This window comes from Diabrotica virgifera, chromosome 7 (genome assembly GCF_917563875.1).
Source record: "Diabrotica virgifera virgifera chromosome 7, PGI_DIABVI_V3a".
In the NCBI taxonomy this organism is placed as follows: Eukaryota; Metazoa; Arthropoda; class Insecta; order Coleoptera; family Chrysomelidae; genus Diabrotica; species Diabrotica virgifera.
In genome coordinates, this window is record NC_065449.1 from 224,673,315 (window position 1) to 224,687,882 (window position 14,568).

Below are 14,568 nucleotides of genomic sequence, written 5' to 3' on the forward strand. Positions count from 1 at the left end.
GACGAGAGAGCGTTTTAAAGCACCTCGGGAACTATCGCTGGTACTACGAAGAATGAATCCTGCACTAAGGTCAGTCAGGCGGCGTTCTGGACTGAGGTGTCTTTTGAAGATTCCAGACCCCCCCTCTTTAAAGACGAAAAAAAAAAAAAAAAAAAAAAAAAAAAAAAATAGTTCTGCTTCTGAATATAATGACAAAAATTCCGCTACTGGGAAATTTTTAAAATTATTTTTTGGATTAATTTTTTACAATCAACGAAAGTTGGAAGTTGAATTATTTGTGAAAATCCCGGATGACAAACTTGTAAAGAATTTTACTGATTTCATAGATGAAACTATTTGGAAGAATCTAGGTTTTCCCCAGAAAGGGCCAGTAGTACAAATAGTATGTGCCGCACTTGAAATGCATGCGCATCATTTCAGTGTGTTTTAAATTCTAGTTTTTACTACCCATATCCGAATATTTTCAACTTTTTAAATGTCATAATGGGTATTCAATCCAAAAATATGTGAAAATAAAAAGTGCGAATAACTCGTGTTACGAGAGCAATGTAGTTTAAATAAAATTAAAGAACTGCAAGATAACAAATTACAGAATTATGCGTTTATACTCCTCATTAGGTTTAGTTATTATGTTATAGTATTAGGTCTATAAATAGGTATGGTAAATATGTACGTATTTTCTAAAAAGTATGTTTTAGTTAGTTTATAAAAAAAGTTAATTATATTAAATAATGATTAAATAGAGTAAAAAATATTTGATTTTTGTGTTCTCTTAAAAAAAATTAATTTATGTTCTTAAATTTGACCCTCGTAGGATAAATACTACAGTGTTCGAGTGAAAGGAGCAGATCATTATCTGTTAACAACTATAAACCGTTTATCCCTTTTCGTAAAATCCGTGAATTGAAGGTCCCCGACCATTTGTGGCACCTTTAAGAAGCTCTTTTTCTTTAACATTTTATTAAAAAACAGGGGCAATAAACAATAATCCAGACTCAAGACGTGGTCTGAAGGCAGGCGGCAGGTATCGACAGCATGCAAAACACAACGTGACACAACCGAAGGCCGGCAATTGCAACAAGGGTTGTAAATGCAGGTTTTTCCTACTGATGAACATTACCATTATAAAAATATACTCTAATCTCTTTATATAGAGAGAAATAATTAGGTCATTAGGTGAATGTATAATGTTAAAATTGGTATCCGTTTGAAACTACATTCTACATTCTGTTAAAATTTTAAAGCAAAAAATATAGTTTCATTCTTTACATCTTTATTTATTTCAATGTACATTTTATTCGAAATTGTTTGGTTCAAATTATTACTACCAAAAAAGCAAGACCAGCAAGACTCTTGCAGCAAGACCAAGACCAAGAACAAGACCGGCTAGAGCAAGACCAAGACCAAGACCAAGACTGCCTTTTAGCTGCAAGACCAAGACCAAGACCAAGCTTGCAAGAACAAGACCAAGACCAAGACTAGCCTGGTCTTGGTCTTGTTCTTGTTTTGCTCATCACTAATGGAAATAGGTCGGATGTATTGAAAGAATGCGAGGCAACAAGAGAAAACAAATTCGAAGAAAGTCATGGAAACTCACATTGCGATGAATTGATTGACTACCTCAAAAGGATCATGACCAATTGGGTAGCAGAGGCGCAGAACAGACCTAGGAAATATCTAGATGAGATATTTCCACCTATTTTCTTCCGTCTAGACAACTTACATACAATAAAAGAAATACATATGTGAGGGGTAGAAACTATATTAGTGGTTGGGTGCTGCACTGAAAAAAAGATTGGAATGGATATATTAGCAGAATTAAAGAAAGAAGAGTGGTAAGAATCGCACGTGAAAAATAGTTAACGGGACGGAGAAGTATAATAAGTAGATCTACTTCGAAAAAGTTAGTCGACGGAGTGACAAGAGGAACATTAGAAAATGTTAGAAAAATGTGGTTTTCTTACTTGTTCATCTTTTTAGAAAGGGTTTAAATAAGAAATAGTTAGTTATACGATTAGAAACTATTGGCCCCCCATTAGTATCCTGATCAAAAATAACATACAAAAATAAAACCATTATTAAAAATAACTTTTAATGGTCTGTATAAAGAAATTGAATTAAATATATTTTAAAATTATTTTTTTTTCAGTCTAGATATCAATGTTTTAATGTGATAATTTAATAAACATTTGGTATCAAATATATTAGGAGTCTTGTTTCTTGTTAACGTGTAATCATTTATAATACCGCTGAAGATAACAATAAAAATGATAAAATAACATTTTGTTGAAAATTTACAAATATTTCAGATAAGAAAAACCCGAAACTGGTTATTGGGTGTTATAGGACAGCAAAATTGTATCTACTATTATTCTTTTCCTGTGTAATGAATCGTATAAATAGCAAAATCATTTGATAGGTATTATTTTAATGAATCACGATGATCTCGTTTGTGGTTCTTCTCTTAATATGTGTCAAGTTCGGTGTCTCTCACTCTCTGTACGGCTGAAGTGGTAAGTAGTACAAACGATAATACGAATGGTATAGTATAAATATTTTCATACATGGTATTAATATAAATATTTTTTATTTATTTACCTAAAAGGCTATGGATTCCAAAATACTGTACGCGCGCCATCTTCTGACGACAAGCGTAATAGCTAAAATATGCCTGCCGTATTGACCCGCTGTTGTACAAATTCCTGTTAAATAAAGTCAATGTAATGTGATTCCTATTTTGTTTTGAAGTTTTATTCTTGAAAAGACTGCACAAAGATGGCGTCCCTAATGTTAAATATTTAATTTAAGAAATATTTTGGAACAAGGTTTTTTAGAGTTGACAAACAATGTTCACATTAATTTCCATTGCCTTAATTTGTATACAAGGCAACTTATGTATTTTTTGCAGCTTTTTAACATTTTCTCCATTTTCCAAATTATACATATTATATCAGGTCTATAAAACAATCATACGACCCGTTGTGATGTATGGAAGCGAAACGTGGACGATACCAAAGGCAAACGAAGAGAGACTATGTGTTTGGGAAAGAAAAATCCTAAGGAAGATCTTTGGTCCTGTGCTGGATGAAGCATCAGGACAATATAGGATAAGAACTAACAAAGAGCTCGTACCCAGACACCAGCATCATAAGAAAAATAAAGTCCAGAAGACTCCAATGGGCGGGACACCTCAGAAGACATTCTGACCAAAGAACAGTAAGGCTGGTGTGGGAGGAAGTCCCAACTGGAAGGAGACCACGCGGACGCCCTCGACTCCGGTGGCGATATAATATAGCAGGAGACCTAAGAACTATGGGCGTGGATAATTGGATGGAGGTTGCTCAAGACAGAAAACAGTGGAGGCATGTTGTCGAGTCGGCTAAAACCCACGAAGGGTTGTAACGCCACTGAGTAAGTAAGTAAGTAAGTAAGTAAGTAAGTAAGTAAGTAAGTAAGTAAGTAAGTAAGTAAGTAAGTAAGTAAGTAAGTAAGTAAGTAAGTAGCCTATTACTAGTACAGTTCATATTATTTTGCTTGTTCTTTTACTTATAATGTCTTTTCAACTCGGCTTTTTTAGTGTTTTGTTGTCATCTGTAATTTTCCCTCGGAATGAAACAAATGGTATTTAATTTTAACAGTTAACTGCAATACTAATTAATAATATAATAATTTTAGCAATATTAATAATTTTACAAATAACTGCTGTTTGCTAACATTTTGAATTATATATTTTCTATCTTCTTCTTAAGGTGCCTTCTCCATTACTGAAGGTTGGCTATAACTATAGCAAATTGCTCTCTATCTTGACAGGTTCTTAGTATCGAATGTGTGTCCATACTTGTCCAGTCTTTCACATTCTTCAGCCAGGAGCATTTCCTTCTTCCTGAACCTCTTCTTCCTTCCACTTTCCCTTCCATTATGAGTCGTAAAAAGTTGTATCTTTCTCCTCTGTGAATTATGTTTAGATAAAACTCGTTTTTCGGTTTTTTATAATATTTAGGAGTCCTCTCTCAGTCTCCATTCTTCTCAGCACCTCGTTGTTGGTCACGTGATCTGTCCAAGAGATATTCCCAGCATCTTTCGAAAAACTAACATCTCAAAGGCTTCTATGAATATATAATTATTCTTTCTATAAATTTTCTTTGTAGAAATTTCTATAAATATAGAAATTGTTGTTAGAGCTGTTTTGGGATTTTAGCCAAATTTGCAAACCAAGATTATTTAATTAGTGAATATATTTCAACCTATTTATGTCCGTATTCAAATAGAACATTAGAGGCAGTTCTATACATTTATGTTATACTTTGTATTACGAAATTTAAAAAGTAAAATTAAGATAAAAGTTTTAATTATTACTATTATTATTAAGTCTTTGTGTTTTAATTACATAATCGTGAAGTTATCGGGGGCCGCTCGGGGTAATTTAGCCTAGGGCCGCAAGTACCCTAAATCCGGCACTGGTCTCTAGGGGGTATGGAATAATAATGGTGTTAAGCGTATAGAGCTTAAAGTACATCCAAAAGGGGGGATTATAACCCCCAAAACCACCCCCTGGTTACGCCTACGACATCCACTACAGGCGGGCTTTTCGACGGGGCAGCTGATAAGATTATCATTGCCAGAATGATTGCCAACATTCGTAACGGGTAGGCACCAAGAAGAAGAAGAAGAAGAACATCTTGAGTTATACGGATAGGGAAAGGCGGGCAAAACGGGGTAGCTGCCTAAAACGGGGTACCCCCTTTTTTTCAATATCACTCACTCCATCTATACGACGTTAATGACATTAAATTATAGATGCCTGTTTAAAATCAGTTTAGCCTTCTGTCATAAAGCAGATATAATTAACTGTTAGTCGATTGTTGTGAAGAGTACATGTGCGTTTTTAGTTAACCAAGTTATAATATCGGCCGAAAAATTATCCATCCTTAGTTGGAATAAAAATAATAATTACTAAAACAATTATTATTTAATATCATTACTTCCAACTAACACTGAATGTGTTCGATTCTAGTGTATTCGTTTGTCATTATGTTAAAAAAATAAAAACTTGTAATAATTTAACCCTTAGCTACAGACATCCCAATATTAGATACCACGTAACTACAGATCCCCGGTATTTTTTACCGGTCATTATAAAATAGAGTCAAAATATAAAGTTAATAATAAAAAACATAAGAATTCTTAGATGTTACGTCTTTAGTGTCCTCCTATACGGAGTTGAAAGCTGGAGCCTGACAGAAGATGCCATCAAACGGTTAGAGGCGTTTGAAATGTGGTGCTACCGACGTATGTTGAGGGTCTCATATATACACCACACAACTAATATAACTATTCTCCAGAGGCTAGGAAAAGACAAAGAAATAATTAACACCGTAAAGAACAGAAAATTGGCTTACTTCGGCCACATTATGCGTAATGAAAAATACCGACTGCTGCAGTTGATTCTACAAGGCAAGATTGAGGGCAGGAGAGGCCCTGGACGTAGACGTATATCCTGGCTGGCCAATCTTAAGAAGTGGACTGGTCTAACGTCAACTGATCTATTTCGAGCTGCCGTAAATAGAATAAGATGGGTCAATGTGGTCGCCAACATCTCCAGAAGATAGGCACTTTTGGAAGAAGAATAAAAAACAAAAAAATATGCATTATGTGTTTTTCTGGAGTCTCTAGATATGGGAAAAACTGGTAAAATGAGTGATTTTAATAATATAACACAAGATTTTTAAAGAATAATCTGTTAAACGAGAATTTTGGTGACATTTTTGGTCTATAGAAACAAACGGCCGTAAATGCTATGAACAAAAATTTATACTTTTTTTTAACAAATAAACGTAACATAGAATGACAAAGGAGACATAAAAAAGCATTTACGAAAATTTTTACATCCATGAGAAAAAATCTGCAAGCGGTAAAATTATCACAGAATTAAATGACAATCCCATTTTTGCAAAGTGGCCTCAAAATCGTCAAAATGAAAAAAATCTTTAACAGCCACGATATAAAATTGGAAATAAAAATTCGTTTACTAAAGTGCTACGTATTCTCCGTTCTTTTATATGGCGTGGAGTCATGGACCTTAACTGAAGCATCACTGAAGAGACTCGAAGCATTTGAGATGTGGTGCTATAGACGCATGTTGAGGATTTCCTGGATAGACAGAGTTACCAACGAAGAAGTTCTACATAGAATGGGTAAAGAGCGCGAACTAGTCGTAACCATAAAACGTCGCAAACTGGAATACCTGGGCCATGTAATGCGCAATGAACAACGATATGACCTACTTCGGACCATACTTCAAGGTAAAGTGCATGGGAAAAGAGGTCCAGGACGAAGAAGAATATCCTGGCTGCATAACCTGCGAAAATGGTTTAACTTAACCACTACCGGATTTTTCAGGGCAGCAGTCAACAAAGTCAGAATAGCCATGTTAGTGTCCAACATCCGTAACGGATAGGCACCATAAGAAGAAGACCTCAAAATTTTTATCGTCAAATATAACCTTCATTGAAGGTCCAGGATGACTTCCACAGTCCATTTCTTTACTTTTTTTTCCTAAAAACACAAAAAAATAATATAAACATTTCAGATTTACAAATATGGTACTCTTAAAAATAGTTACTCAAAACACACATCCGGTAATTTTTACCGGTTAAGATTTTTGATGTGTGCTAGAAAAGAAAATATTGACAATACACACTACACGCTTTGACTAGAATTGTTATACAAACTGCCCGACAGGTACAGAGAGAGATGAACTTGTAAGTGGTGAGGTTACCATGAAATCCACATTTTGGAAATGCCTGCCTGTAAAAAATACCGGATCTCTGTAGTTAAGGGTTAAACAGGTCATAATCTCAAAATCTGTTTTTTGGGCAAAATGGGGGTACCAATAGTTAGGGTAAAATGGGGTACCCTTTTTACCATACATATTTAGTCTTTACCCTTTTTACCATACCAAGTAAGATAGCCGATGATCAAAACAAATCACAGACGAGTAAGAAATCGCAATTGAATAAAACTAAAAAAGTAGAGTCAGATTCTGAAGACGAATAAGATAGTGACACTCACTGGTTCTGTAAAAACTTTTATTCAAGTTCCACAGAAGGATCGATAAGCTGATCCAGTTGCTTTAAATGGACTAAAAATTCATGTGCAGGTGTAAAAGATGAGGATGATGAAGTAGTACTTGTATGCGAATTTTGTCAATAGGCTTTTCTTGGTTTCAATTCGGTACCCAATTTTACCCTATACGACGGGCATAATGCGGCAATTTACATTAGTTTCTGTTTTTTCATATAATAAAAAAAACTTTGACTTTTTTTTAATTTAAATTATATTAATAAATAGTTACTACTATAACAATGATATTTGTCTTATTTAAGACCTTAAAAGTTACAGATTTTTTTTAAATCCCAATTTAAACCATAAGTACCCCATTTTGCCAGGCTTTCCCCCACATTATTTCCATTATAGACGTGCCTTTTCTGTGTGTACGTATATATTATCTATCATGCCTTTTGCATTCCTCTACTCCTTCCAAGAATTTGACAACCAGAAATTGTTTGATAATATTGAGCTAAGGATGGAAAAATAGAAGCGTTGACCTTAACACAGTGGTCAACACGCATTCTTGTCTAACACCTCTCTCGGTCTTGAATTGGTTTGAGAACTTCTGATCTAGTCGTACTGTTGCTATATTGGACTGGTACAGATTTTTAATAAGTATCGCCAGGTGTATTGGTGTGCCCATTTCTATTAAAATGGACCACAGATTTATTCAGCTTACACAATCAAATGCCTTTGGGTAGTCAACGAAACATATAATCATAGGTACTTGAAATTCTCTGGACTTTTCAATGAGTTGTCAGGTTCAGGATTTGTTCCCGTGTACCTTTAATAAGCTACAGGGATGAAAAAAAAAAGAGAAAATTTATTGTGATTTTTAATTTTAAATATTTCATTCAAAGAAACTTTTTGTTTATTCTAAGGGACTTTCGGAACTCGGTAGTATTGCAATTTTTCATTCTGTATTTAAAATTTTTCAAAAATATTTATTACTTTTACTTAAATGTATATTGTTGCTAATTATTTGTCACTTATAATTTTTCTTCGCTAATGACCTTTCATCGTTGATGAGGTCATTAAGAAAATATATTTTATTAAGCATATATTTTAGAAAACTGACTAATCAGCACAAAAAGAATAAAAAAATATTAAACCGTAATTAATCCTCATTATAAAATCTCTTTATAGCTTTTAACATACTCATTTACCAAAATCCGCAAAAAACCATTGCCTCTCTACATACCCTTAACTTTTTATTATTTCATGTCTCGACTCCCACATTCATCTTTCCGCATAAACGCATACACTCGCATTCTGATCCCCATTCCCCTTCCCGGCCCCCATAACACAACCCGCCCCTCTTTCTTTTATGCCCCCTATGACGCGCCAGTCTGTTGTCTGCTTCATAAATGAGAATTTTGCAAACATAAATCGAAAATAAATCCGGAATATAAGAAACAATTGATACGACCGCTTGCAGAAAGCTTGAAATTACTCGGCGGGCTCCGATTTTGTGCGCCATGGAAATTGCAGTCGAAAATATGGTAAATTATAAAACACATGCACTCAAGAGAAGCTCTTGGAGCAAATTTGATAAAAAATACATCGCCAATGTAAAAAATATATTTCCTAATAAGTTTAAAAAATTAATAGCTTTAAAGTTTAATTTAAAAAATGACCTTTTTTATAACCCCTAATGGATTCTGGAGACGTTCTAAGAATAAAAATATGTAGACTACATACTTGTTGACAAAACATATTTTTATTATCAAAGGTAATACCACGAGTCCTCTAAATTTTATCGATAAATTTTTTTGTTTTTACGAAAACTTCTTTATTTGGTAAAATTACGAAAACAAACCGAATGATAAAATCACGAGTCCGAAGGACGAGTGATTTTATCCATTTCGGTTTGTTTGAGTGATTTTACCCTAAATAAAGAAGTTTAAGAAGTATGAAAACGAAAAAATTTATCAAGCAAAATTTAGAGGACGAGTGGTATTTGAAAAGATTATTTTGTGAACCAATATGTATTATTAGTAAATACGGGCATCTGTGAAATATTTTTAAGACAACTAGGATCAATGTCTTAAGTAGGTTATAGATAATTTATTTTATGATTTAAAAATGAACCAATTTATTTATTATATTGTTAATACATAAAAAACTGTTTAAATCGAAAACGAACAATTATTAACCCGCCATTACACGCGCTATGAGGAAATCCCTCATCATATTTGTTTATAACCAATGAAATTGTGTAAACTAATACGATAACCTTAAGCACCCAGGAATGCCTTTAGCATGGTTTATGAGAGGGTATGAAAAAGTTATAGAATATTTCAGGCGGCCAGTATGCTGTGTGATAGTTGAAAGAAGAGACATCCCTCTTCAAGTGAGGGAATTCCTCACTGCGCGTGCAATCACAGTGAAATCACGTTTCTATTATCTCAAAGAAACTTTTAGGTTTTTATTTAATATTTAGGTAGGTTTAATTAAAATATTATTAAAAATTAATAACCATTTTCAATTTCGTTGCAAAACGAAAATACAGCCGAACCATATTCTAGTCCAATCAGAGAGTGCTGCAAGCACCTCTACCGGTTTCGAAACTTATTAGTCTCTCATCAGGAGGCACATATGCTGCTCTCCCTGATCCAACCAAAACAAACCCCAGCGTGCAGTCCCGAATTGCAACGAACGAAATGGCATACATGCCCTAGCGGCAACTGCTAGCAAAAGACTAAATTTTCACTCTAATGGCATATAACATATCCCACCAGAATGAAAACAATGGGAACCTTCTCTGGTTACACCTCCGAGGCTTCTACAATTTGCAAGCCATACGGATGCTGAGACTAAGGAAGATGAGGGAATTCTACAATTTACAATTCACGTCACATCTGCTCAGCGCGGTAAAGTTCCAACGAGACTGGTTCCCTTCATACTCCACACAGAGTAAATGTAAATCAAAAATGAATAACCATTTTCAATTTCGTTGCAAAACGAAAATACAGCCGAACCATATTCTAGTCCAATCAGAGAGTGCTGCAAGCACCTCTACCGGTTTCGAAACTTATTAGTCTCTCATCAGGAAGCACATATGCTGCTCTCCCTGATCCAACCAAAACAAACCCCAGCGTGCAGTCCCGAATTGCAACGAACGAAATGGCATACATGCCCTAGCGGCAACTGCTAGCAAAAGACTAAATTTTCACTCTAATGGCATATAACATATCCCACCAGAATGAAAACAATGGGAACCTTCTCTGGTTACACCTCCGAGGCTTCTACAATTTGCAAGCCATACGGATGCTGAGACTAAGGAAGATGAGGGAATTCTACAATTTACAATTCACGTCACATCTGCTCAGCGCGGTAAAGTTCCAACGAGACTGGTTCCCTTCATACTCCACACAGAGTAAATGTAAATCAAAAATGAATAACCATTTTCAATTTCGTTGCAAAACGAAAATACAGCCGAACCATATTCCAGTCCAATCAGAGAGTGCTGCAAGCACCTCTACCGGTTTCGAAACTTATTAGTCTCTCATCAGGAGGCACATATGCTGCTCTCCCTGATCCAACCAAAACAAACCCCAGCGTGCAGTCCCGAATTGCAACGAACGAAATGGCATACATGCCCTAGCGGCAACTGCTAGCAAAAGACTAAATTTTCACTCTAATGGCATATAACATATCCCACCAGAATGAAAACAATGGGAACCTTCTCTGGTTACACCTCCGAGGCTTCTACAATTTGCAAGCCATACGGATGCTGAGACTAAGGAAGATGAGGGAATTCTACAATTTACAATTCACGTCACATCTGCTCAGCGCGGTAAAGTTCCAACGAGACTGGTTCCCTTCATACTCCACACAGAGTAAATGTAAATCAAAAATGAATAACCATTTTCAATTTCGTTGCAAAACGAAAATACAGCCGAACCATATTCTAGTCCAATCAGAGAGTGCTGCAAGCACCTCTACCGGTTTCGAAACTTATTAGTCTCTCATCAGGAGGCACATATGCTGCTCTCCCTGATCCAACCAAAACAAACCCCAGCGTGCAGTCCCGAATTGCAACGAACGAAATGGCATACATGCCCTAGCGGCAACTGCTAGCAAAAGACTAAATTTTCACTCTAATGGCATATAACATATCCCACCAGAATGAAAACAATGGGAACCTTCTCTGGTTACACCTCCGAGGCTTCTACAATTTGCAAGCCATACGGATGCTGAGACTAAGGAAGATGAGGGAATTCTACAATTTACAATTCACGTCACATCTGCTCAGCGCGGTAAAGTTCCAACGAGACTGGTTCCCTTCATACTCCACACAGAGTAAATGTAAATCAAAAATGAATAACCATTTTCAATTTCGTTGCAAAACGAAAATACAGCCGAACCATATTCCAGTCCAATCAGAGAGTGCTGCAAGCACCTCTACCGGTTTCGAAACTTATTAGTCTCTCATCAGGAGGCACATATGCTGCTCTCCCTGATCCAACCAAAACAAACCCCAGCGTGCAGTCCCGAATTGCAACGATTCCCAATCAGAGAAGGTTCCCATTGTTTTCATTCTGGTGGGATATGTTATATGCCATTAGAGTGAAAATTTAGTCTCTTAAAATATTATTGTTTGGATTAAGTTAGGAACAGTGGCACACCGAGGGGGGTGTGGGGGTTAAAATCCCACCCAGAGCATATAGAAATATATATATAAAAGAAAGTAGGAAAATGTAACTTGTCTTTCACAAATAATACAAAAAACTTTCGGTGCCCAAGCAAACCCCCTCCCCCCCAGATGAAATTTCTAGGTGCGCCACTGGTTAAGAACCCATTTTTAAATTTACCTATTCTAATTGGGAAATAAGCCACAATTTAACTTGAAAAATTGATTTTATTGACGTTTCGAATTTCACCTCGGACGTCGTTATCAAAATACAAAATATTAATAGTTAATTACATAAATGCCACAAAGAAATAGCTTCAGAACAGTTTTTAATTTTAATTTGTATTTTTAGTAAAATGAATTCGCGTAAAGAACGTTAATTTCTTCAGTGGCTTGCTGAAATTGAAAATTAAGAAAACTTGCTTTTGATCTATATTATTTTTACTTTTGTTTTGTTAAATTAATAAAAAAAATTGGTTAACGAGACTTTCTATAATATGTGAGTACAACCCATTATATATTTATATATGTTGACATTCATTCTTCCTCGAAATAAGTCGAATTTTTGAAGGTGAGGGCGACGCTCATACGCGTGCAACCACGTCACAATAGAAGACGCGTCTAACGGCGGGTTAAAAACACAATTTTTATAACTAATATAAGATTTTCCAATGTCGTTCGTAACGTCTAATCTGTCGTCACTTTCAGTATCATTAATTACAGTCGCAGTTGATGTACTGGCAATGCACTCAGTTGTAGTAGTTGTTCTAAGTATATTAATAATTTCTTTATGATGTTCTTCATTAACTTGTAAATAATGTTTTAAAGAAGAAGCTGTGGCATGCCCAGTTATTTTTATTGCCTCCTGTTCTTGAATTCCTGCCTTAACAAGATGAGATACTACACTGGATCGGCTTGAATGATTTGTTATTTTTCGGTTTTGTGTGTCCAATCCCATTTTTTTGCAGAGTTCTTCAACCATTTAGCCATTTCATTTGGTCCAATGGGAGTATTTTTATACCATATTCCATTACCTGTTTGCCAGTATGGATTTGGGGTAAGGAAAAATCTATCGCTGGTAATATTTTTACCACGCTTCTCCATGATTTTTTTATATAGTCTTATTGGGCACCTTTCTGGATCTTTAATGTTTGGTGTCAGCCATTTTGAATCCGAACACTTTTTTTGACCACCTTGACATGTTTTGGTAAAAATTGAATTATATTCAATCCTTCCTGTTTCTTTGCCGGCATTATTTAGTTCATATTTGAAATAATCAATTCTACAATGAACACCCTCACCACCGCGCCATGCTAACTCGTAAGAGACAACATGAAAAAATTTCATCTCTAATCCTAGCGGATTATTTTCATCGCACGAGTCTATAATACTCAAATACTCTTTTTTATCCAGCGCTATAGCACTTTGTTTTCTTTTTTCGGGACGACTTTGTAACTCTTTCCTTTTTGCATTTCTCACGTCTCTTGCCTTCTTAAATTCAATGTCGATAAACGGGTTAAAACTTATATTAAACTCTGAAAAATATTTTTCTTGAATCATTTTGGCTGTTACATTCCAAATAGTTTTAACAGAGTATTCCTTGTAATCTTCACCATTCATTTTCTTCATATTCATTCCCCAATCTTCAAGAACTTTTGCAATTTCTTGAATACTCGTAGTATCATTCAACTGATAGTTCATTACTGTGCAAAATTGCTCAAATTGTGTCCAAACAGACCTTTTTGTCTTAATTGTATTTTGAGGCGTATTATTTTTTAACAAATCTTTAATCTGTTCATGATTATTGTCACCAAATCTAACGCTAACGTCCATTTTGTTTAAATTAAATTATGACGATGTTAAATCGCGAAAATTTAAATCGGTCAAAATTACGCGGCGTACTTGCTTCGTGGTCTTACCCAGCTACGCTGGGTGAGTTCACCACAGTGCAGTGGTGTAATTGGTTTTGCCTAACCCCCAGGTGAATGCATTTTATTTAATTATTATTCACCCGTGTTTTTGTAATAATAAAATAGGAGAATGTAATTTTAGAACTATTTTACTAATTCTACTAATATAATGTGTATTTTAAAAGTAACTATTGTTCCAAAATATTACGTTGTAAATATTCGTATCCTTTTATGTGATAACACTGGTTTGTTGAAATCGGCAACAAAATAGAAGAATTAGTTCTGTGTTCTGTGTACGGTTTACATCGGTTCTGTTTGACGTTTATGAAAAGTTTAGAAATATTTATTTTGAAAATAAAAACTGTAGAAAATCTGAGTATATCGTGGTTAGTGTTTTTAAAATATCTATGTACCAGGGCTGTTCATTAATTAAGTTAGTAAACACAGGTATGTACGTATTATGTGAAATTTAGGGTACCTTAAGTTTTATCAAGGAAGAGGCTGTTTTATCAGTAATACACTCAATGATTGGCTAGACCGACGCGTGGTGATTGGCTGAAAAAGCAAAAACGTCAGAATTTGACAGGTGAAAAAAAGAATCAAAATAAAATTAGTTCTCAATCAAGCATCACAGAAAACGACAATAAATATCGTTCTCATACCACCAGATTGACAACAGGTGGCTCTTCTCAGGTTACTACCGCCGTGATTTTCAAAAATTATAAATCATACGGGTGCCTAGACGAAATTAAGATGAGGGAATTTTAAATAGCTTACGTTCCATCTGCTCAGCGTGGTAAAAGTTTCAACGAGAAAGATGCCTTAGTACTCCACAAAAGAGTAAATGAATTAAAAATGTATAAACATTTTCAATTTCTTTGCAATCCGAAACTGCAGCATTGTACTCTAGTT